We start from the raw sequence: 22,661 nt of genomic DNA, 5'->3' as shown, positions 1-22,661 counted from the left end.
ATTGGTGCCAAGAAGATCTCTCTCCCTCTCGGCTGTACTGTTGCTGTCGCGACACTAGGCTCGCCGGTGCGTGGCCTCAGCTTGCCTCTTTTCCGCCGTCGATCCACCCCTCCATCGCATCGAAGCAGCAGCCCCTCGTAGGTGCTGTCCCCCTTCCAGCGAGCCCATTGAGCCGCCGCTGCCGAGGACGAGCGGGGGGGGGGTCCAGCTTCGCGAGGCTCCTGCCGTCGCTGTTCGCAGGAGGTTAGGCTGGACACGGTGCGGTCCGTTGCCGCTGCTGCACGCCGGGGACGCCTGCGGTCTCGGCTCGCCACCGCTCTTGACACCCCGCCGTCGGATCACTACCTCTCGTCCAGCGTTTCCGCCTCTGGCGGCACGACGTCTCGGCCAGAGCCATTCTCCCTCCGAAGCTAAGTTTCTCGTTTAAAAATTCTCTAGCGTTGAAAAATGAAACTTGCGAATTTTCAATAATACTGTAACTTGAGCATTAGGGGATTTCTCTTGCATTCTGTTGGGTTTGATTCTATTTCATCGGGGGGGGTGAGTCTGTGGTGGAAGTTTCGATTCTGTCGTGAAGTGCGGATTTAAGGCATACTCCTATGTTCTTGAGTTTCTGTCCCTAAGTCCTCATGCTTTAGCTATCTACTGTGTGCTACATGATGCTAGTATGGTTTGGAGGATTTACCTCTTGTGATTGTTGAGTGAGGCTGCTCTTACTCTTGCTCGATCCCTCTCTGCCTCAGTTCTTCCTCCCTCTCTTTCGCTTGCTTCTTTGCTACTGAGTTGTGGTATTGAGAGAGGGTGAAGCTGGGATTGTTTATACACCTTTGTCTAACTGAAAGCCTGAGAAAGGCTGGTGTACTTGGCTATAATTGCTGGCTGGTTAGTGGTTGTTCCCTCTGCAGTAAAATCGCAGGGTGTACTCGTGAGTTGGATGAGCCTTTGGCTCCTGGTTGTGCTTTGATATCATAGCTGGAAAGGTGCATTATTCCCTGCATTCCCTTGCTGTACTACTTAACTGTATTTGTCTCCACATGAGGTGTTGTACTAGGTTTATTCATTACTTTTGTTGGTTTATGGCAGGTACGAGTGAAGTACGAGCTGCAGGGACGCAGCCTTGCAGAGTGCAGCCACTGAGGTGAAGTGCTGTTGGCTGACTTACTTCTCCCGGCCCAGCTCTTTCTTATTTTTCTGAAAGGTAAGTTTCTTCTTTCCTTTTTCTAATGCATGGTGCTAGTTTGTCTTTTATCTCATGCACTTAAATTCCATTTTGTGTGCGGTTGGCAGGGACAAGGGAGACCTATTTCCTCTGCCCCTCTAGTTCGGCCCATCGGACCATCGAAAAGATCTGGGCCGCAAGCCCGTGCTGAAGAGGCCCAACGCTAGTTTACACTTTCCTTTTTCTCTCTATAGTGTAATCGAGTAGTTCTACTTGAAAACTCTCTTTTCTTTAACGTGTAATAGTTATTTGGTGTGTATTACTTTTCAAGCATTTGTACTTTATTAGCTTGAAATTCTGAAATCTTGTACCTCTTTTACTCAAGAAATAAACAAATGATCTTTCATTTTTTTTAATCAACATCTGTAAATTCAAGGCTTAGCTGGATATACTAACTGTTGTGTTCTGTATGCTCAAAGCTATGAACACTCTTTCTTTTCTCTTTATAAATTTCTAGTATTTATTTCAAAATTCTCGAGAATCTAGGTCTCGGCTATTACATTCTACCTCCCTTAACAAAAATTTCGTCCCGAAATTTTGTCTAGGTTAGGCAAAAAGCTGCAGGTATTTCTCTTTCATCTGGTCCTCGAGCTCCCACGTCACCTTCTCGTGGCCGTGTTGCTTCCATAGGACTTTCACTGTTACAAAATTTTTATTTCTCAACTCTTTTACTTTTCCGTCCAGAATTGCTTCTGGCTTTTCTTCATAGCTCAAATCTGGTTCTTACGCCATTTCTTCTTGGTGTACTATGCGTTTGAGGTCGAACACATATTTCCTCAACTGTGATACCTGAAACACATTGTGAACATTCTCGAAGCTTGGCGGGAGCACTAATCTGTACGCCCCAGGGCCGACTGTTTCTTGGATCTCGTAAGGTCCGATAAAACGCAGTTTCAGCTTGCCCTTGACGCCGAATCTGGTTATCCCTTTCGATGGGGATACTTTCAGAAAGACCTTGTCTCCTGCTTTGAACTGTAAATCCGTTCTGCGAGCATCTGCATAGGATTTCTGTCTATCTTGAGCTTCTTTGATTCTCCCTCGGATTTGTCGGACAATTTCTATCATTTCCTCTACCGAGTCTGGTCCGAGAATCCTTCTCTCACCAACTTCATCCCAGTAGAGTGGTGATCTACACCTTCTCCCATGTAGTGCCTCATATGGGGCCATATCAATAGTTGCCTGGTGACTGTTGTTGTAGGCGAACTCTATAAGTGGAAGTACTGACTCCCAGCTTACTCCACGGTCGAGCACTACGGCTCTTAACATATCTTCTAATGTCTGAATCGTCCTTTCGGACTGTCCGTCTGTCTGTGGATGGAATGTTGTGCTGAAATTCAGCTGAGTGCCTATCTCTCGCTGTAGGCTTATCCAAAATCTAGAAGTAAATTTTGAATCTTGATCTGAGGTGATCGTTACTGGTACACCATGTAGGCGCACAATCTCTTGCACATAAATCTGTGCCAACTTGTCAGATCCGTATGTGATACGAATTGGTATGACGTGAGCACTTTTGGTGAGTCGATCTATAATCACCCAGATGGCAGTGTTTCCTTGCTGTGATTTTGGCAATCCTGTCACAAAATCCATTGCTATATGCTCCCATTTCCATTCTGGAATCTCGAGAGGCTGTAACTTTCCATAGGGTCGTTGATGTAACGCCTTCACTTGCTGGCAAGCCAGGCATCTTTCTACAAACGATGTTATGCTTTTCTTCTTGCCATCCCACCAAAATTGCTTCTTCAAGTCCTGATACATCTTTGTACTCCCAGGATGGGCAGTGTAGGGTGTCTCATGAGCTTCACTCATGACCTCGTTCCTAAGTGCCTCCTCTTTGGGTACGCATAGTCTCCCTTTGAAAGTGAGAGCATTATCCGCCTCTTCGCGGTAACAATCCCCTTTTCCGGTCCTCACTCTGAGACGAACCTTTTCTAGGGCTTCATCGTATCTCTGGGCGTCAATGATTCTAGCTCTTAAATCTGGTTCTAAGACCAAGGTGGATATTCTGCTGTCCACTGTCTCCGGGGCTCTCACTATCTCCAGTCGCATCTTGGCGAATTCCCAGATAAGCTCTTCCTCTAGGGTGAGGAAAGTAGCCACTTGAGGCGCAGTCTTTCTGCTCAAGGCATCTGCTACCACATTGGCTTTGCCTGGGTGGTAATTTATACCACAGTCGTAGTCTTTGACTAGTTCCAGCCATCTGCGCTGTCTCATATTCAGGTCCTTCTGCTCGAAGAAGTATTTGAGACTCTTATGATCTGTGAAGATCTCACATCGAACTCCATAGAGGTGATGTCCCCAAATCTTCAAAGCGTGTACCACTTCTGCTAGTTCCAGGTCGTGCGTCGGGTAGTTCAACTCGTGCGGCCTCAACTGGCGTGACGCATATGCTATCACCTTGCCTTTCTGCATCAGCACGCACCCGAGTCCGACCTTCGATGCATCTGTATACACCACATAGTTGACTCCCGCTTCTGGCACAGCTAGAACTGGCGCTGTGGTCAACTTTTCCTTTAGCAACTGGAAGCTTGCTTCACATTCTGGGGTCCAATTGACTTTAACTCCTTTCTTGAGCTGTTGAGTCATCGGCCTCGCTATTTTAGAAAACCCCTCAATGAACCTTCGGTAGCATCATGCCAGTCCTAGGAAACTCCGAATTTCATTAGGCGTCGCTGGTGACTGCCAACGTTGCACGGCTTCAACTTTAGCAGGGTCTACTCGGATCCCTTCTGCTGTCACTAAGTGTCCAAGAAAGTTCACTTTGTTAAGCCAGAACTCACACTTGCTAAACTTAGCATAGAACTTCTCGGCTCTTAACGTCTCTAACGTAGTTCTCAGCGCTCCTCGTGTTTCTTCTCGTTCTTTGAGTACATGAGCACGTCGTCTTTAAAAGCTAGGACGACCTTGTCCAAATATGGGCGGAACACGCGGTTCATTAGGTTCATGAACACGGCTGGGGCGTTTGTAAGCCCAAAAAGGCATTACAGTAAACTCGTAATGGTCATATCTGGTGCGAAGTGCAGTCTTAGGTATACCGTCTTGTCGGACTCCCAGCTAGTGATAACTCGATCTCAAGCCCATCTTCGAGAATACGCTGGCTCCTCGCAGCTGGTCGAAGAGGTCGTTGATTCTCGATAGAGGTACTTGTTCTTGAGGGTTAACTTATTTAGCTCTCGATAGTCGATACACATTCGCAAAGTCCCATCCTTCTTCTTCATGAAGAGTACTGATGCGCCCAAAAACGATACACTGGGTCTGATGAAACCCAGGTCTACTTATTCTTGTAACTGGATCTTAAGTTCTTCTTATTTCTTGAGCGCCATTCTATATGGTGACTGAGATAATATGACTGATTCAAGTCATTCCTTTAGTAATTCATTTCGTCTGGGTGATGAAGCTATTTCTAATCTTAGATTTCATCGCCAGGTATTGAGTTCTCTAACGCTTGCATCGATAGTAAAGGTAGTCATTGAGCTGCCATAATGATCTCGTAACCTCTCGCTCAGTTGAGGTAGTCTACTTTTACCGCTTTCAAGGTGCTTTTGAGCTTACTGCGACTCTTTCGTCATGATTTAGTACAGACTTGTTCTACTCGCGTCAATCCTTGAATATTAGTTTAGTGCATGTGGAGGTGTTGGCTTCTTTCTCCCAACGCTACTGTCTCCATGCCCTTTTTGGTTCGACTGAGCGATTCATGGTGAAATAATCTAGCATGACTTTCCAAAGTGATCTAGATCTCGTGTCCAGATTAACACAAAACTCTATCGACAGCTCCTTTCTGAGCTGCTTAATTGAGACGTGGCATATCGTAGAATAATTCGTCGCATTTTATTGCCAACGTTTGCCCTTGCTCTATATTATAGGGCCCTAAATCCTGTTCCCTTGCGATAACTTCTTTTAAAAGGAAAAATTCAATTTCTCCCTTCATAGTAGGGACGGTGAGGGTAGCGGTGCTATCACGCGTTCCTCTTCCCGAATGTCTCTCCAGCTTTAGCTTTTTTCCTGGCCACCTCTTAGACGAATCCCTTTTGCTGATGGGATTTGTTCCGTCAAACATAAACTACGAATACACTCGTACTTTCTCCATGGCTTTCATTATATGCCCATGATTGAGTCTTTGTTCTTGTGGCTTACTTATCTTACTCGGAGTAAGCATTTTGATCGTTCAAACTACCATATAGGTCTTTTACGTCTTCGGACATCATTTAATCCACAAATATTCCTTGATATTTCTCTACTCAAGGCTAGTTGCTTCTCTATACAACAAAGTATTCGATCTTCCACCTGCTGGTCACAAGCGGTACGTAGATTCGAAGTATTTAACGCTTTGCTGTCGGTTATGCGACGCTTCTGGTTGGTGCATCATTTCCTGCACGTGTCTCCATGGGGACGTATTTATTATGCGTATCTGAAAGAAACTGAGACCATGCCTTTTTCTGCTAGCCTCGTATCAATAACTCAATGATTAATCTAATAGTCTTAACTTGGATTATTATTCACACAAGAGAGTATGACTGAAAATCTGAAGGGCTCCTGAATACCCAACTGGACAAGAATAACATCCCTTGTTCAACTTTTATGAATTTTCATCGATAATCGACCTTGAAGGTAAGTACTGAGTTCATTCAAAGAACTACGTAGCTCAACTGGTTTCCAGGTAAACTCATAGAAGCTGAGGCTCACCCCTGGTGGGAGCTAGAAATAATCATGAGATGGGTCATGAAAACTGGATGGAAATGAATTAACTATAAATTCCCATAGTAAGCTGCAAAATAGGACAATACAGTTGTCCAATTAAACTGAAAGGATCTGAGCATCAAGGACAGTGGTTCAAACATGTCATCGCCTAAGATGATCAACCACGAAAATTTATAAACGTAGGCGATTGCAATGAAGGAACATTGATCATGTTTCAAAGGCATCTTGATATCAAAATCACATCAATGATTTCATAGGTTCATTAAGGCAACGCACTGAAATGAACTATTCAGAAAAATCAGCTAGGGCAAGCTCATTAGGGAAAGGTGCAATATGCTTGCCTTAACTTCGAGCTGCAGAAAAATTCCGAGACTAGGAATAATACATGTACTGGAATCGAGGTCGAAAAATTTCACCTTTGTAGGATCTCAAAATAGGGAGGTAAAAAGTTCCAGCACCACATGAAATTCCCTGAGGAGAATGTTTAACTGTCTTGATCACTCTGGGGATCACAACGTAAGCATCGTAAGAATGAAATTTCATTGCATAGGTCCAAGAAATCGAGATATAAATCTCCAATATTGTGGCTCAAAGGAGGCAACAACAAATAACGATGCCTGGAACATAAGAGTATCCCAAATTTGGGAACTGAAACTGAGTCACCGCTTTCCTGAAGAGAATGAAAGTGGCGTACTACTTGCAGAACGTGAGTCAATCAAAGGTCTTAATAGCCGACAGGACATCGTTGTCCCGGAGGTTCAAAGAATGTCTGAAGAATACGCTCATTCCGAAGATCATAGATATGAACAACTGTAGAATTTAGGGTTTACGACTGGAGCTTAAACAGTCAAAACTTTACTCCTTATGTACGATGAGTCAAAAGGACTGCAGTCCATAAGCTGGAAATGAGTCAAACCTCGCACAGAAAAAGGAACACTGACATGGTACTTGCGAGTCAAAACTAGAGTCTGAATAGACGAGAGTATCGTCCTTGGAAGGACTCTTAGAAGGGATTTCATTGGGAATCCAAGTAAGTACTATTGATTATAATCATTGGTTCTAGTTATGTGACACTCCCTTGTTTTTCTTGTGGAGCTCGCACATGGTAAACGCGTTCTGGGAAACCATACATTCCAAGATGGGGTTCCTCGTGCTGTTAAACTGATAACCGCAGCTGGAGGTCATACTTTCATATCGTTCTCGATAACTTAGAACGCTGATTCTGGTAAAACATTACATTCTCCATCGTGCTTCGTAGCACGCTATAAGTATCGCTTCTGGATCACGTAGCCACTTGGGCTTGTTACGCCACATTAGATCACTTTACTAGATCGCGGGTACGATCTCTTTCCGTGTAGGGATGCATCTCCCGAACAGGCTGGAAAGTAAACTATTTTCGTTATAACTTGGTCTTTGTAAAGACATTGGGAACTTCTTGGTTCATCGTCTAGTATACATATATATACGTATACTATCTGTGTGCTTAAAAGAATGGACTTCCTTTAATTGCTGTCTATAAGTAGTACAATAGTGCTTTTTGGCTCGTCTTTTCTTTCTCATAATTCCTTGGAATTTGAAGCTTGCCCAAACTGATGGGTTTTAGTTGGTCTCGTCGCCCTGGAAGGCGGTAACAAATTCTCGTTCTGCTAGTACTTGATTCTGCATGTCTCACCTAAGGTACTTTTCTAAAGCACTCTAGGTTCACATACATAGTCCCCATGACATCTATACATTCATGTCAAGCTCTTTAAACATAAATCACAGATACATTAAGCATATCTCATGCAAAGTATCAGCTAGCACGTTGCGTCTTGCAAACTTTTCAAATAAACATTTTCGTTCCCATTTAGGGCTATGAAATTTTTTTTTTCTTTTTCTGAAAACTTAGAAAATTTCATTTTCCTTCTCAAAATGGAAAAATATTTTCTTTCTTTAAAATTCTCTTTTCTGGACGAGCGGGCGTCGACCCCTGTTTCTGGTGCAGTTGATCGTGTCGAGCTGAGGTGTTGGGATCTTGTACTGATCATTCTGTTCACTTTCTAGCCTAGTGCTACTGTTCTGGACTGAGGCTTAGAAAGAAGGTTCTTGGGTCAGAGCGAAAGAAAGGTGCTCTGATACCACTCTGTCACGACCACATCTCCCTAGTCAAAGAAAGTGTAGCTTTACCGCGACTAAAACATACTGAAACTGTCTCAACTCATCATAAGATGCTTAAATCAAAAGAAACATTGTCTGAAGTGTGTTGAGGGTACAAATCATGCTGAATCAGAGTAGTTATGAGAAATTGTCTTTGTTAAATGAATGTTCTGAATTTGCGCAACGGAAGAGTACCAAGACAGATGTAATATGTATGAAGACATACTACACCCACTACCTTCCTACTTATTTGGTCTTCTGTCCCAACACCTCCTCGGCTTCGACAACAATCAACCTGCACATTAAGGAAAACAAAATGCAGGGCTGAGTACTTGATGCACTCAGTGGGCTCATGCCGAAAATATTTTCTTTTAGTTGTCAGCCAAGCTGAGTGAACGCGGGGTTTTACTGAAAATCTATCCCGGTCACTAAAATCTGTTGTTTCTTTCTGAAAAATAGACTGCAGTCATTTAAACTTCTGATGATATGCCATATCAGCTGCGTGAATCGGGAATATGGCCACATCCCACGACCACTGGGCCGGCCAACCTGGCGCTAGCTCACGACCCACGAACCGGCCAACCTAGCGCTAGCTCACGGTCCCTATGTGTACACTAGTCCGAGTAGGATTTACTGACCTACTGGGACCCGAATTCGATTTAACTGGGTTGGCATAGTCAACAGATAGGCAATCATAAAACAAAACATGGCATGACAACTCATTCAAATAATCATGTTTTTCTCATAAACACGCTTTAAAGAAAGAAGAGAAAGAAAGCCCACCTCAATTGCTTAAACTTTTGCAAAACGGGTGTTTTCCTTGTCCTGAGACTACTCGTCGAGCGATGACGTTCCTTTACAAAATTTAATATACTTAAATTAGGCTTTAAAAAATAACTGTGTATCTTGCATGAATGCATGCCTAAGCGTGTGCTATTTTATTTTATCTCTTTCTTCCTAAATCTTAGAGATCTAAATTCTTTAATTAAATCAGCGATTTAATTTATTCGGAACTGGCCGAACTGTTCGGGTATTAGCATTTCCCACATTGTCTAAGGTATTTTAAGAAAATACTTTATGTGACCAAAAAAAGTCTGCTTTAAATATTTTTCGCTTATTACTTCACACGGCTTAACATTTCGTTCCTTCCGTGGCTTAAGGCATTAATTCCATTAACTCTTAGAATTAATCTAGGGAAAAGGGTTCAACTAAGTTCCGGGTCCAGCTAGGGGATTTATTTAATCTGGCCCGTATATTTTATTTCTTCAGGCCCAAAACTTTATGGAACCACTTCTTTTACTTCCTTAAACTGAGGCCCAACTGTTTACTTTATATTGCAAAGGCCCAAAAACAAAATAAATTACCAAGGCCCAAGTTTCTAAAATTGGGGAGGCCCAATTTTATACTCTCACTCGTCGAGCCTTCTCCCATTTCTTCTTCACAACACAACTCCAAATCCCCAAATTCCAAATTGAATCCCTTGACTCCGTCACCTCTGCGCCGAACCGCCATCATCGCTCATCACCGCCATCGATGCCCTGTCGCACCTCATCGTCTTCCTTCCGGGTCTGCGAGACGCGGTTCCGTCCGCCTAGCAGCGGCGGGGCTCCAATGGAAACCGTCTCCGTTACCTCCGTCTCCAGCGAGGGACGATTGGTGCCAAGAAGATCTCTCTCCCTCTCGGCTGTACTGTTGTTGTCGCGACACTAGGCTCGCCGGTGCGTGGCCTCAGCTTGCCTCTTTTCCGCCGTCGATCCACCCCTCCGTCGCATCGAAGCAGCAGCCCCTCGTCGGTGCTGTCCCCCTTCCAGCGAGCCCATTGAGCCGCCGCTGCCGAGGACGAGCGGGGGGGGGGGGGGGGTCCAGCTTCGCGAGGCTCCTGCCGTCGCTGTTCGCAGGAGGTTAGGCTGGACACGGTGCGGTCCGTTGCCGCTGCTGCACGCCGGGGACGCCTGCGGTCTCGGCTCGCCACCGCTCTTGACACCCCGCCGTCGGATCACTACCTCTCGTCCAGCGTTTCCGCCTCTGGCGGCACGACGTCTCGGCCAGAGCCATTCTCCCTCCGAAGCTAAGTTTCTCGTTTAAAAATTCTCTAGCGTTGAAAAATGAAACTTGCGAATTTTCAATAATACTGTAACTTGAGCATTAGGGGATTTCTCTTGCATTCTGTTGGGTTTGATTCTATTTCATCGGGGGGGGTGAGTCTGTGGTGGAAGTTTCGATTCTGTCGTGAAGTGTGGATTTAAGGCATACTCCTATGTTCTTGAGTTTCTGTCCCTAAGTCCTCATGCTTTAGCTATCTACTGTGTGCTACATGATGCTAGTATGGTTTGGAGGATTTACCTCTTGTGATTGCTGAGTGAGGCTGCTCTTACTCTTGCTCGATCCCTCTCTGCCTCAGTTCTTCCTCCCTCTCTTTCGCTTGCTTCTTTGCTACTGAGTTGTGGTATTGAGAGAGGGTGAAGCTGGGATTGTTTATACACCTTTGTCTAACTGAAAGCCTGAGAAAGGCTGGTGTACTTGGCTATAATTGCTGGCTGGTTAGTGGTTGTTCCCTCTGCAGTAAAATCGCAGGGTGTACTCGTGAGTTGGATGAGCCTTTGGCTCCTGGTTGTGCTTTGATATCATAGCTGGAAAGGTGCATTATTCCCTGCATTCCCTTGCTGTACTACTTAACTGTATTTGTCTCCACATGAGGTGTTGTATTAGGTTTATTCATTACTTTTGTTGGTTTTTGGCAGGTACGAGTGAAGTACGAGCTGCAGGGACGCAGCCTTGCAGAGTGCAGCCACTGTGGTGAAGTGCTGTTGGCTGACTTACTTCTCCCGGCCCAGCTCTTTCTTATTTTTCTGAAAGGTAAGTTTCTTCTTTCCTTTTTCTAATGCATGGTGCTAGTTTGTCTTTTATCTCATGCACTTAAATTCCATTTTGTGTGCGGTTGGCAGGGACAAGGGAGACCTATTTCCTCTGCCCCTCTAGTTCGGCCCATCGGACCATCGAAAAGATCTGGGCCGCAAGCCCGTGCTGAAGAGGCCCAACGCTAGTTTACACTTTCTTTTTTCTCTCTATAGTGTAATCGAGTAGTTCTACTTGAAAACTCTCTTTTCTTTAACGTGTAATAGTTATTTGGTGTGTATTACTTTTCAAGCATTTGTACTTTATTAGCTTGAAATTCTGAAATCTTGTACCTCTTTTACTCAAGAAATAAACAAATGCTCTTTCATTTTTTTTAATCAACATCTGTAAATTCAAGGCTTAGCTGGATATACTAACTGTTGTGTTCTGTATGCTCAAAGCTATGAACACTCTTTCTTTTCTCTTTATAAATTTCTAGTATTTATTTCAAAATTCTCGAGAATCTAGGTCTCGGCTATTACAAAAACACATCACTCTTAGCATGATTTTATTTCACTCTTGTTTACAAAACACATCACTCTTAGCATGATTTTACTTCACTTTTGTTTACAAAACACATCACTCTTATTATAATTTTACTTCACTGTTGTTGACAAAACACATCACTCTTATTCTGATTTTACTTCACTCTTGTTCATAAAACACATCACTCTTATTCTTATTTTACTTCACTCTTGTTCACAAAACACATCACTCTTACTCTGATTTTACTTCACTCTTGTTTACAAAACACATCACTCTTATTCTGATTTTTCTTCACTCTTTTTTACAAAACACATCACTCTTATTCTGATTTTACTTCACTCTTGTTTACAAAACACATACTCTTATTCTTATTTTACTTCACTCTTGTTTACAAAACACATCACTCTTATTCTGATTTTACTTCACTCTTGTTTACAAAACACATCACTCTTATTATGATTTTACTTCACCGTTGATTACAAAACACATCACTCTTAGCATGATTTTACTTCACTGTTGTTTACAAAACACGTCACTCTTAGCATGATATTACTTCACTGTTGTTTACAAAACACATCACTCTTATTCTGATTATACTTCACTCTTGTTCACAAAACATATCAATCTTATTCTGATTTTACTTCACTCTTGTTCACAAAACACAACACTCTTATTCTGATTTTACTTCACTCTTGTTCACATCACTCTTATTCTGATTTTACTTCACTCTTGTTTACAAAACACATCCCTCTTATTCTGATTTTACTCCACTCTTGTTCACAAAACACATCAATCTTATTCTGATTTTACTTCACTCTTGTTTACAAAACGCATCACTCTTATTCTGATTTTACTTCGCTCTTGTTTACAAAACACATCACTCTTATTCTGATTTTACTTCGCTCTTGTTTACAAAACACATCACTCTTATTCTGATTTTACTTCACTCTTGTTCATAAAACACATCACTCTTATTCTTATTTTACTTCACTCTTTTTTACAAAACACATCACTGTTATTCTGATTTTACTTCACTCTTGTTTACAAAACACATCACTCTTTTTCTGATTATACTTCACTCTTGTTTACAAAACACATCACTCTTAGCATGATTTTATTTCACTCTTGTTTACAAAACACATCACTCTTAGCATGATTTTACTTCACTTTTATTTACAAAACACATCACTCTTAGCATGATTTTACTTCACTCTTGTTCACAAAACAAATCATTCTTATTCTGATTTTACTTCACTCTTGTTTATAAAACACAACACTGTTATTTTGATTTTACTTCACTCTTGTTTACAAAACACATCACTCTTATTCTGATTTTACTTCACTCTTGTTTACAAAACACATCACTCTTATTATGTTTTTACTTCACTGTTGTTTACAAAACACATTTCTCTTAGCATGATTTTAATTCACTTTGTTTACAAAACACATCACTCTTAGCATGATTTTATTTCACTCTTGTTTACAAAACACATCACTCTTAGAATGATTTTACTTCACTTTTGTTTACAAAACACATCACTCTTATTATAATTTTACTTCACTGTTGTTGACAAAACACATCACTCTTATTCTGATTTTACTTCACTCTTGTTCATAAAACACATCACTCTTATTCTTATTTTACTTCACTCTTGTTCACAAAACACATCACTCTTACTCTGATTTTACTTCACTCTTGTTTACAAAATGCATCACTCTTATTCTAATTTTACTTCACCCTTGTTTACAAAGTACGTCACTCTTATTCTGATTTTTCTTCACTCTTTTTTACAAAACACATCACTCTTATTCTGATTTTACTTCACTCTTGTTTACAAAACACATTACTCTTATTCTTATTTTACTTCACTCTTGTTTACAAAACACATCACTCTTATTCTGATTTTACTTCACTCTTGTTTATAAATCACATCACTGTTATTCTGATTTTACTTCACTCTTGTTTACAAAACACATCACTCTTATTATGTTTTTACTTCACTGTTGTTAAAAAAACACATCACTCTTAGCATCATTTTACGTCACTTTATTTACAAAACACATCACTCTTAGCATGATTTTACTTCACTCTTGTTTACAAAACACATCACTCTTAGCATGATTTTACTTCGCTCTTGTTTACAAAACACATCACTCTTATTCTGATTTTACTTCACTCTTGTTCATAAAACACATCACTCTTATTCTTATTTTACTTCACTCTTTTTTACAAAACACATCACTGTTATTCTGATTTTACTTTACTCTTGTTTACAAAACACATCACTCTTTTTCTGATTATACTTCACTCTTGTTTACAAAACACATCACTCTTAGCATGATTTTATTTCACTCTTGTTTACAAAACACATCACTCTTAGCATGATTTTATTTCACTTTTGTTTACAAAACACATCACTCTTAGCATGATTTTACTTCACTCTTGTTCACAAAACAAATCATTCTTATTCTGATTTTACTTCACTCTTGTTTATAAAACACAAAACTGTTATTTTGATTTTACTTCACTCTTGTTTACAAAACACATCACGCTTATTCTGATTTTACTTCACTCTTGTTCATAAAACACATCACTCTTATTCTTATTTTACTTCACTCTTTTTAACAAAACACATCACTGTTATTCTGATTTTACTTCACTCTTGTTTACAAAACACATCACTCTTTTTCTGATTACACTTCACTCTTGTTTACAAAACACATCACTCTTAGCATGGTTTTATTTCACTCTTGTTTACAAAACACATCACTCTTAGCATGATTTTACTTCACTTTTATTTACAAAACACATCACTCTTAGCATGATTTTACTTCACTCTTGTTCACAAAACAAATCATTCTTATTCTGATTTTACTTCACTCTTGTTTATAAAACACAACACTGTTATTTTGATTTTACTTCACTCTTGTTTACAAAACACATCACTCTTATTCTGATTTTACTTCACCCTTGTTTACAAAACACATCACTCTTATTATGTTTTTACTTCACTGTTGTTTACAAAACACATTTCCCTTAGCATGATTTTAATTCACTTTGTTTACAAAACACATCACTCTTAGCATGATTTTATTTCACTCTTGTTTACAAAACACATCACTCTTAGAATGATTTTACTTCACTTTTGTTTACAAAACACATCACTCTTATTATAATTTTACTTTACTGTTGTTGACAAAACACATCACTCTTATTCTGATTTTACTTCACTCTTGTTCATAAAACACATCACTCTTATTCTTATTTTACTTCACTCTTGTTCACAAAACACATCACTCTTACTCTGATTTTACTTCACTCTTGTTTACAAAATGCATCACTCTTATTCTAATTTTACTTCACCCTTGTTTACAAAGTACGTCACTCTTATTCTGATTTTTCTTCACTCTTTTTTACAAAACACATCACTCTTATTCTGATTTTACTTCACTCTTGTTTACAAAACACATTACTCTTATTCTTATTTTACTTCACTCTTGTTTACAAAACACATCACTCTTATTCTGATTTTACTTCACTCTTGTTTATAAATCACATCACTGTTATTCTGATTTTACTTCACTCTTGTTTACAAAACACATCACTCTTATTATGTTTTTACTTCACTGTTGTTAAAAAAACACATCACTCTTAGCATCATTTTACGTCACTTTATTTACAAAACACATCACTCTTAGCATGATTTTACTTCACTCTTGTTTACAAAACACATCACTCTTAGCATGATTTTACTTCGCTCTTGTTTACAAAACACATCACTCTTATTCTGATTTTACTTCACTCTTGTTCATAAAACACATCACTCTTATTCTTATTTTACTTCACTCTTTTTTACAAAACACATCACTGTTATTCTGATTTTACTTTACTCTTGTTTACAAAACACATCACTCTTTTTCTGATTATACTTCACTCTTGTTTACAAAACACATCACTCTTAGCATGATTTTATTTCACTCTTGTTTACAAAACACATCACTCTTAGCATGATTTTATTTCACTTTTGTTTACAAAACACATCACTCTTAGCATGATTTTACTTCACTCTTGTTCACAAAACAAATCATTCTTATTCTGATTTTACTTCACTCTTGTTTATAAAACACAACACTGTTATTTTGATTTTACTTCACTCTTGTTTACAAAACACATCACGCTTATTCTGATTTTACTTCACTCTTGTTTACAAAACACATCACTCTTATTATGTTTTTACTTCACTGTTGTTTACAAAACACATTACTCTTAGCATGATTTTAATTCACTGTTGTTTACAAAACACATCACTCTTAGCATGATTTTATTTCACTCTTGTTTACAAAACACATCACTCTTAGCATGATTTTACTTCACTTTTGTTTACAAAACACATCACTCTTATTATAATTTTACTTCACTGTTGTTGACAAAACACATCACTCTTATTCTGATTTTACTTCACTCTTGTTCATAAAACACATCACTCTTATTCTTATTTTACTTCACTCTTGTTTACAAAATACATCACTCTTATTCTAATTTTACTTCACCCTTGTTTACAAAATACGTCACTCTTATTCTGATTTTTCTTCACTCTTTTTTCCAAAACACATCACTCTTATTCTGATTTTACTTCACTCTTGTTTACAAAACACATCACTCTTAGCATGATTTTATTTCACTTTTGTTTACAAAACACATCACTCTTAGCATGATTTTACTTCACTCTTGTTCACAAAACAAATCATTCTTATTCTGATTTTACTTCACTCTTGTTTATAAAACACAACACTGTTATTTTGATTTTACTTCACTCTTGTTTACAAAACACATCACGCTTATTCTGATTTTACTTCACTCTTGTTTACAAAACACATCACTCTTATTATGTTTTTACTTCACTGTTGTTTACAAAACACATTACTCTTAGCATGATTTTAATTCACTGTTGTTTACAAAACACATCACTCTTAGCATGATTTTATTTCACTCTTGTTTACAAAACACATCACTCTTAGCATGATTTTACTTCACTTTTGTTTACAAAACACATCACTCTTATTATAATTTTACTTCACTGTTGTTGACAAAACACATCACTCTTATTCTGATTTTACTTCACTCTTTTTCATTAAACACATCACTCTTATTCTTATTTTACTTCACTCTTGTTCACAAAACACATCATTCTTACTCTGATTTTACTTCACTCTTGTTTACAAAATACATCACTCTTATTCTAATTTTACTTCACCCTTGTTTACAAAGTACGTCACTCTTATTCTGATTTTTCTTCACTCTTTTTTTGTAATGTCCGTTTTTTTATTTAAGGGGTGTTTGCTTTTGTGAATATCTTGTTTAAGATATGGTGTGGTATGTTTTATTTGTTTTATATTATTTATGGGTGTGAATATTTAGTTTTATGGTTATTTGAAAAGCAAATTAATATCTTAATTAATAAATTAAACCCCCCCCCCCTCTCTCTCGGTTTTTCTCTCCCTCTCCCTCTCTCTTTTTCGAAAACCCTCCCTCTCTCCCCACTAATTTCTCAACCTCCCCCACTCCCTCTTAACCGATTCATTCCCTTTTTTCCAATCTTTTTCTCTCTTCGGTCTCTCTCAATCTCTCATCTCTCTCTTTCGCGAAGTTGCTCTCTCACCGGTAAGTTCTCTCACCCTCCTCCCTCTCGGTTTACCTTTCCCCTTTCACTCCCTCTCATCATCGTCTTGGATTCCTCAAGGTGATACCCCCCTTCGTCGTGAATCGGAGTCGTAAGAGGAAGTAAAGCTTTTTCACTACGTTGAACTATCCGGGAAAGGTAACACAAGGCCTCAACTCTCGTTTAATTCGAATTCATGCATGTAGGACGTTTTGGAGGGGTTAGATGCTGAATAAGTTGTGGGATTATGTGTTTGTGTGAAGCATGTTTTTGATGGTAACTGACAGTGGGTTCCGACCCCTTTTTGACTGAGCAAACGATCTTCTTTTGGTACGAAATTTTAACTGTATGAACTTGGATGTGTCTTCGGTGTGGCGTGTAAATTTCAGCTTCATTGGATGTCGTATGATTTTATTATGATTTTTGCAAGTAGACTGCGCAGATTCACGAGTTGTATGTTTTTGGGAGATGTTTTCATGTGCTTTGGGTGTGTTTCTGAGTGTTGTGTTTTGTGAAGTATGTGGGTGTGTTTGGCCAAGAGATGGCTCGGGAAAATCAGTGTTTGGTTCGAGAGTTTTCGTGTGTGTTGGCCGAGAGTTGTAGGGTTCGGCCTAGGGCAGTGTTGTGGAGAGTTTTGAAGGGATGACCCAGGTGTTTGGGTGTGTTTTGGGACGTAGGAGGTGTGGTGTGAATGTCGTATAGGGTTTGAGAATCGGAGGTCAGAGGAAAAGGGGTGTAAACTAGGTGCCGAGCAGACGGCCGAGATGGTCGGCCGAGGTGCCGAGCCGGACGGCCGAGATGGTCGGCCGAGGTGCCGAACAGGCGGCCGAGACGGTCGGCCGAGGTGCCGAGCCGGACGGCCGAGATGGTCGGCCGAGGTGCCGAGCAGGCGGCCGAGACGGTCGGCCGAGGTGCCGAGCCGGACGGCCGAGATGGTCGGCCGAGGTGCCGAGCAGACGGCCGAGATGATCGGCCGAGGTGCCGAGCAGGCGGCCGAGGTGGTCGGCCGAGGTGCCGAACAGGCGGCCGAGACGGTCGGCCGAGGTGCCGAGCCGGACGGCCGAGATGGTCGGCCGAGGTGCCGAGCCGGACGGCCGAGACGGTCGGCCGAGGTGCCGAGCAGGCGGCCGAGATGGTCGGCCGAGGTGCCGAGACACAGGCGGCCGAGACAGCCGGCCGAGGCACCGAGTCAGGCCGAGACGCCGAGCCTTTTTCCCGAACCTGTTCCGAGCCAGGTGAGCCGTTTGTGCAGTGTGGGTGTTCCGGGAGTTTGAGTGTTGTGTTTGTGTCGTGTGCGCGTCTTGGGTACGTGGTATGCGTGTCGGGTGCGTGCGTGGTGTGTTTCGGACGTGTTTTTTTGTGTGTTTGTTATAACATGTTGTTAAGTGTGTATACGTGTAACGTGCTAGATGTTGAAGTCGTCCACGTAGGAATCATGCATTGTCGTTAAACATCGTCTACCCTGACTCTAATCATGATTTATTTATCTTTCAAAAGGGTGACTGTTACGAGGAAAGTGTGGTTGAAGGGAACTGTTTTAAAAGCTAAGCAATCGAGGTGGGCTTTTCTACCCTACTTTTATGTGGGTTATCTTTAAATACGGACTTTGTTCCGGAAATGTTTATGGAGGTGAACTGTTTGTCTTGCCAACTGTTTTGCTTTGAAACCTATCTGAAGTGGTTTACCACATATGTTTAATCGAATTCGGGTCTGTTGGGCTGCGAACCCTCAGGCTAGTGTACACGAGATCGGGAGCCATCTGAGAGCAAGTTGGCCGGTCTAGTGACCTGGGGTGTGGCCACGCCCCTTGTCACCGTTGGATCAGATAGTGTATGATGGTGGGAATAAGGGTGGCAATATCTGAAAATGACTGCGCAGTCGAATTTATGAAATATATTTTGTGTACTTGGGTTATTTTCTTACACTTAAAACCCCAAGGTTACACTGATGTGGCATGACAAGCTATGATTTTGGCGTGTGTCCACTGAGTGCAATAAGTACTCAGCCCTGCATGTTGTTTTCTTAATGTGCAGGTTGAGCGGCGATGGGGATGGCGGATGTTGAGCAGTGAAAGCCAAATGAGTGTTTTACTTGGTCTTTTGGATGGTGTCGTGTCGTCATACCCGGCATCATCTGTCTTTTGGTCTTTTCCGCTGCTTTGTAATCCGATACATTGTTTTTATTTAACTCTGTTTACATTAACTTTAGTAATGTCTTCTTAGTACAATGTTTGAAGTGAACTCCCTCTTATTAAATGTTTTTGGGTCAAATATTCCTGTTCTCCCCTTTCTTCCCCGCTTCTTTATTCCTCCCCTAGTCGCGGTCCACCGTACTTCCTATCCTTAGGAAATGCGGGCGTGACAGAGTGGTATCAGAGCCTAGGTTTTCTTTCTGCTCTGGACCCAAAAGTCTTTTTCTGTTTTGACTAAGTTTTCAAAAGTGTCATTGGCTCAACATCCGACGCATCGCACTCAACCTGAAATGAGGTAATGAAAATTTTGAATTTTTGGAAAGTATATGGAGGTGGAGGAAATTGTGATTTTGGGTTCGAAAATGTTTTTGTGTAAAGTTTAAGTAAATGTTGAGACATGTGGAAGGGTACAAAGTGATGTGGAAAGCTGGAAATTATTTGAATTATGAACTGTTATTGAGTGTCGAATGTACTTGAAAGCATGTAGCTGATGTATGATGATTTGATGACGTGAATGTTGATGTGAGCTTTTATGTGAGTATGTGTTGGCCTTTTGAATGTTTGAACTTGGACGTGATAGGATTTCACTAGTGCTTCTTGGACCTATAGTAGATAAGAACGTTTGGCCTTTGAACACCAGCGGGTTGGGAGTTAGAACATCGATACGTCTGCATACACATATCTCTCTCTTCTTCGGTTATGCACTCTGTTTTTATACGCGAGGCGGTTGTTTCTGTTTTTCTATAGATGGCGCGTATGTTCCGAACCCCGCGACGGAGTGATCGCGATAGACTTAGGACACAGAGGGTGCTCAGGGATTATAGAGTGTACCGGAAGAAGGATCACATACCGTTGATCGAGTTCGTGGCACACTTCGATACCCTATGGAGGGCAGCTCAGGAGTTCGGAGTGACAGAGCATGACGGTATTGAGAAGCTAATAGAATTGCTCCCTGACAGCTGGAAGGAGTGGGCTGAAAGAACGGCGAGAAGGTACACGTGGCATGAGCCCGCTACCGATGACATGGTGGGTGACATGGCTGGCTTTCGGAAGGCCGTGTATTGTGCACTGGTAGACTCTCGAGAGGAACAGCCCCCACGGGATGTGCAAGAGAGGATTGTGTATCAGGACAAGTACGTGAGTATGTACGAGGATGAGCAAGGGTTTGAAGATGACTATGAGGAGGAACTCGAGGAGGCTCCGCAAGGGAACCCCGAGGAGGCTCAGCAAGAGAACCCCGAGGAGGACGATGACGAAGACCCAGAGGAAGGGCCTATGGATGAGGATGATAGAGTCGTGGTCGAGAATTAGAATAGTTCGTTGTCTTTTCAGTTTTTGTTTTCAGTACGATCTGCTCTTGAGAACAACGTTTGACCTCCTTTCTTTTAATGAGAATTTGGATTTTGATATATATATCCTATGTGTTGCATCTTATACTACATGAAGATTTTATAAGAAAATTTTGAGAAAGTGGTAATTTTGGATGAGAATTGTAGTAACACTTTTTGGATATTGAATCAGAATACCGCCAAGACGTGCACGCCAACCACGACAAGGACCCAACGTGGAGGCACCACCTCCACCACCACCGCCACCACCACCTCCACCCCCGCCTCAACAAGAAAGATTCATAGTTACGTTCTCCAGGCAGAATCCTCCTAAATTCGATGGACAAGGAGATCCATCAAAAGCGGAAGAGTGGATACGCGGCCTCGAGCGTATCTTCAGGGTCATGGAGTGCACAGATAGGGAGCGCATTGCTTGCGCCACCTTTCAACTATCAGGTGCTGCCGATTACTGGTGGGAGACTCGGCAAAGGACTATGAATCCTGCACGCCTGGAAGCGCTAACATGGGAAGAGTTTAAGGTGGAGATTGACAACAAGTATGTCCCAAAGACGTACAGACGGGCCAAGGTGGTAGAGTTCCACACACTAAGCCAAGGCCGAATGACTGTAACCGAGTATGACCGAGCCCTCGCGCAGATGGCACGATATGCGCCCGAGTTGATGGACACCGATGAGAAATGGGCGGTGAAGTTCCGGGCCGGGCTCAGAGATGAGATAAAGGCCGCATTGGCCTGTCGAGGAGAACTCTCCTACTCGGAGATCTTGACTTGTGCACTGGACGTGGAAGATGCACTCCCTAAGCCAAGAGTTGTGGCAACAACAAACGCGACACCCCTACAAGCTCAGTCAGGCCACCAAGAGAAGAGGAGGTGGGATGGTGACCAGGCTCAGTATGGTGGTAAGAGGCCACAACACATGAGGAACCCACCCTACAATGGCGGGAGACAGAATACTTTTCAATCGAGGGCCAACTTTCCGCCGAGGAACCCTCAATGTGGAAGGTGCTTCAAGTACCACACCGGAGAGTGTCGAGACCCTAGGTGCTTCAACTGTGGTGGAAGTGGGCATTACCTCCGAAATTGCCCAAATAAGAACATGGGAACGGGAACGAGACAGAACCAGCTAGGTTTCCGTCCACAATCCCAGGCACTACCTGCACCTCCACCGCAACAACGCCGCCAAGGATTACCATCGCAAGCAAGGGCCTACGCCTTGAAGGGGAAGCAGCCGGCAAACGGGAAAGAAACCTTTGGGCAAGGAAACTTGGCAGGTATGGGCACACTTCTCAATATGCCTATAGTTGTCTTGTTTGATACGGGTGCGTCGCATTCCTTTATATCAACGTCTTGTGTGGATACTTTTGAATTACCTACTGTTAAGACCGAACCCACTATGAGTGTGACCTCACCGGTAGGCGGGACTATAGATATATCCCGATCTTGTGCATGTGTGAACTTTGGAATAGGTGAACTCAGTTTGTTGGCTCATAATTTACAAGTAATGACGATGGGTAGCGTAGACATAATCTTGGGTATGGATTGGTTAGCGGAGAACCACGTTACCCTTCATTGTAGAGAAAGGGAAATTTCGTTTGAAACCCCGGGAAAAGAGCCGACGAAGTTTTACGGAATCTCAATGAACCGACGCAAGTCCATTATCTCTGCGCTGCAAGCCACTACAATGATGAGAAAGGGATGTCCAGCGTACCTTGTTTATTTGAATGGGGAGGAGAAGAAAGACAGGAAGATAGAAGATGTGGCGATAGTGAGTGAATATCCCGATGTCTTCCCCGATGCATTGCCGGGACCCCTACCCGACAGGCAGGTAGAATTCACGATCGATCTGGAGCCCGGATCGGCACCAATATCCAAAGCACCTTATAGGATGGCGCCAAAAGAGTTGGAGGAGCTTAAGGTGCAACTACAAGAGCTACTGGAATTGGGATTCATTAGACCTAGCGTGTCGCCATGGGGAGCACCAGTGTTGTTTGTAAAGAAAAAGGATGGAACGATGAGGATGTGCATCGACTAT

General features: G+C 41.8%; 1 long non-coding RNA gene across 1 annotated transcript; it reads left to right on the top strand.

Annotated features, from left to right (window-relative positions):
• The first annotated feature begins 704 nt into the window (after window positions 1-704).
• LOC121789220 lies at window positions 705-1,522 on the top strand. The gene is made up of 2 exons (XR_006048001.1): window positions 705-1,198; window positions 1,288-1,522. It is a non-coding gene; the product is annotated as an uncharacterized LOC121789220 (long non-coding RNA).
• The last annotated feature ends 21,139 nt before the right edge of the window (window positions 1,523-22,661 follow it).

The sequence above is a fragment of the Salvia splendens genome, unplaced genomic scaffold, assembly GCF_004379255.2.
Source record: "Salvia splendens isolate huo1 unplaced genomic scaffold, SspV2 ctg176, whole genome shotgun sequence".
Classification (NCBI taxonomy): domain Eukaryota; kingdom Viridiplantae; phylum Streptophyta; class Magnoliopsida; order Lamiales; family Lamiaceae; genus Salvia; species Salvia splendens.
The sequence above is the reverse complement of the archived record's forward strand: the minus strand, read 5'-3'. Positions and strand labels throughout refer to the sequence as shown.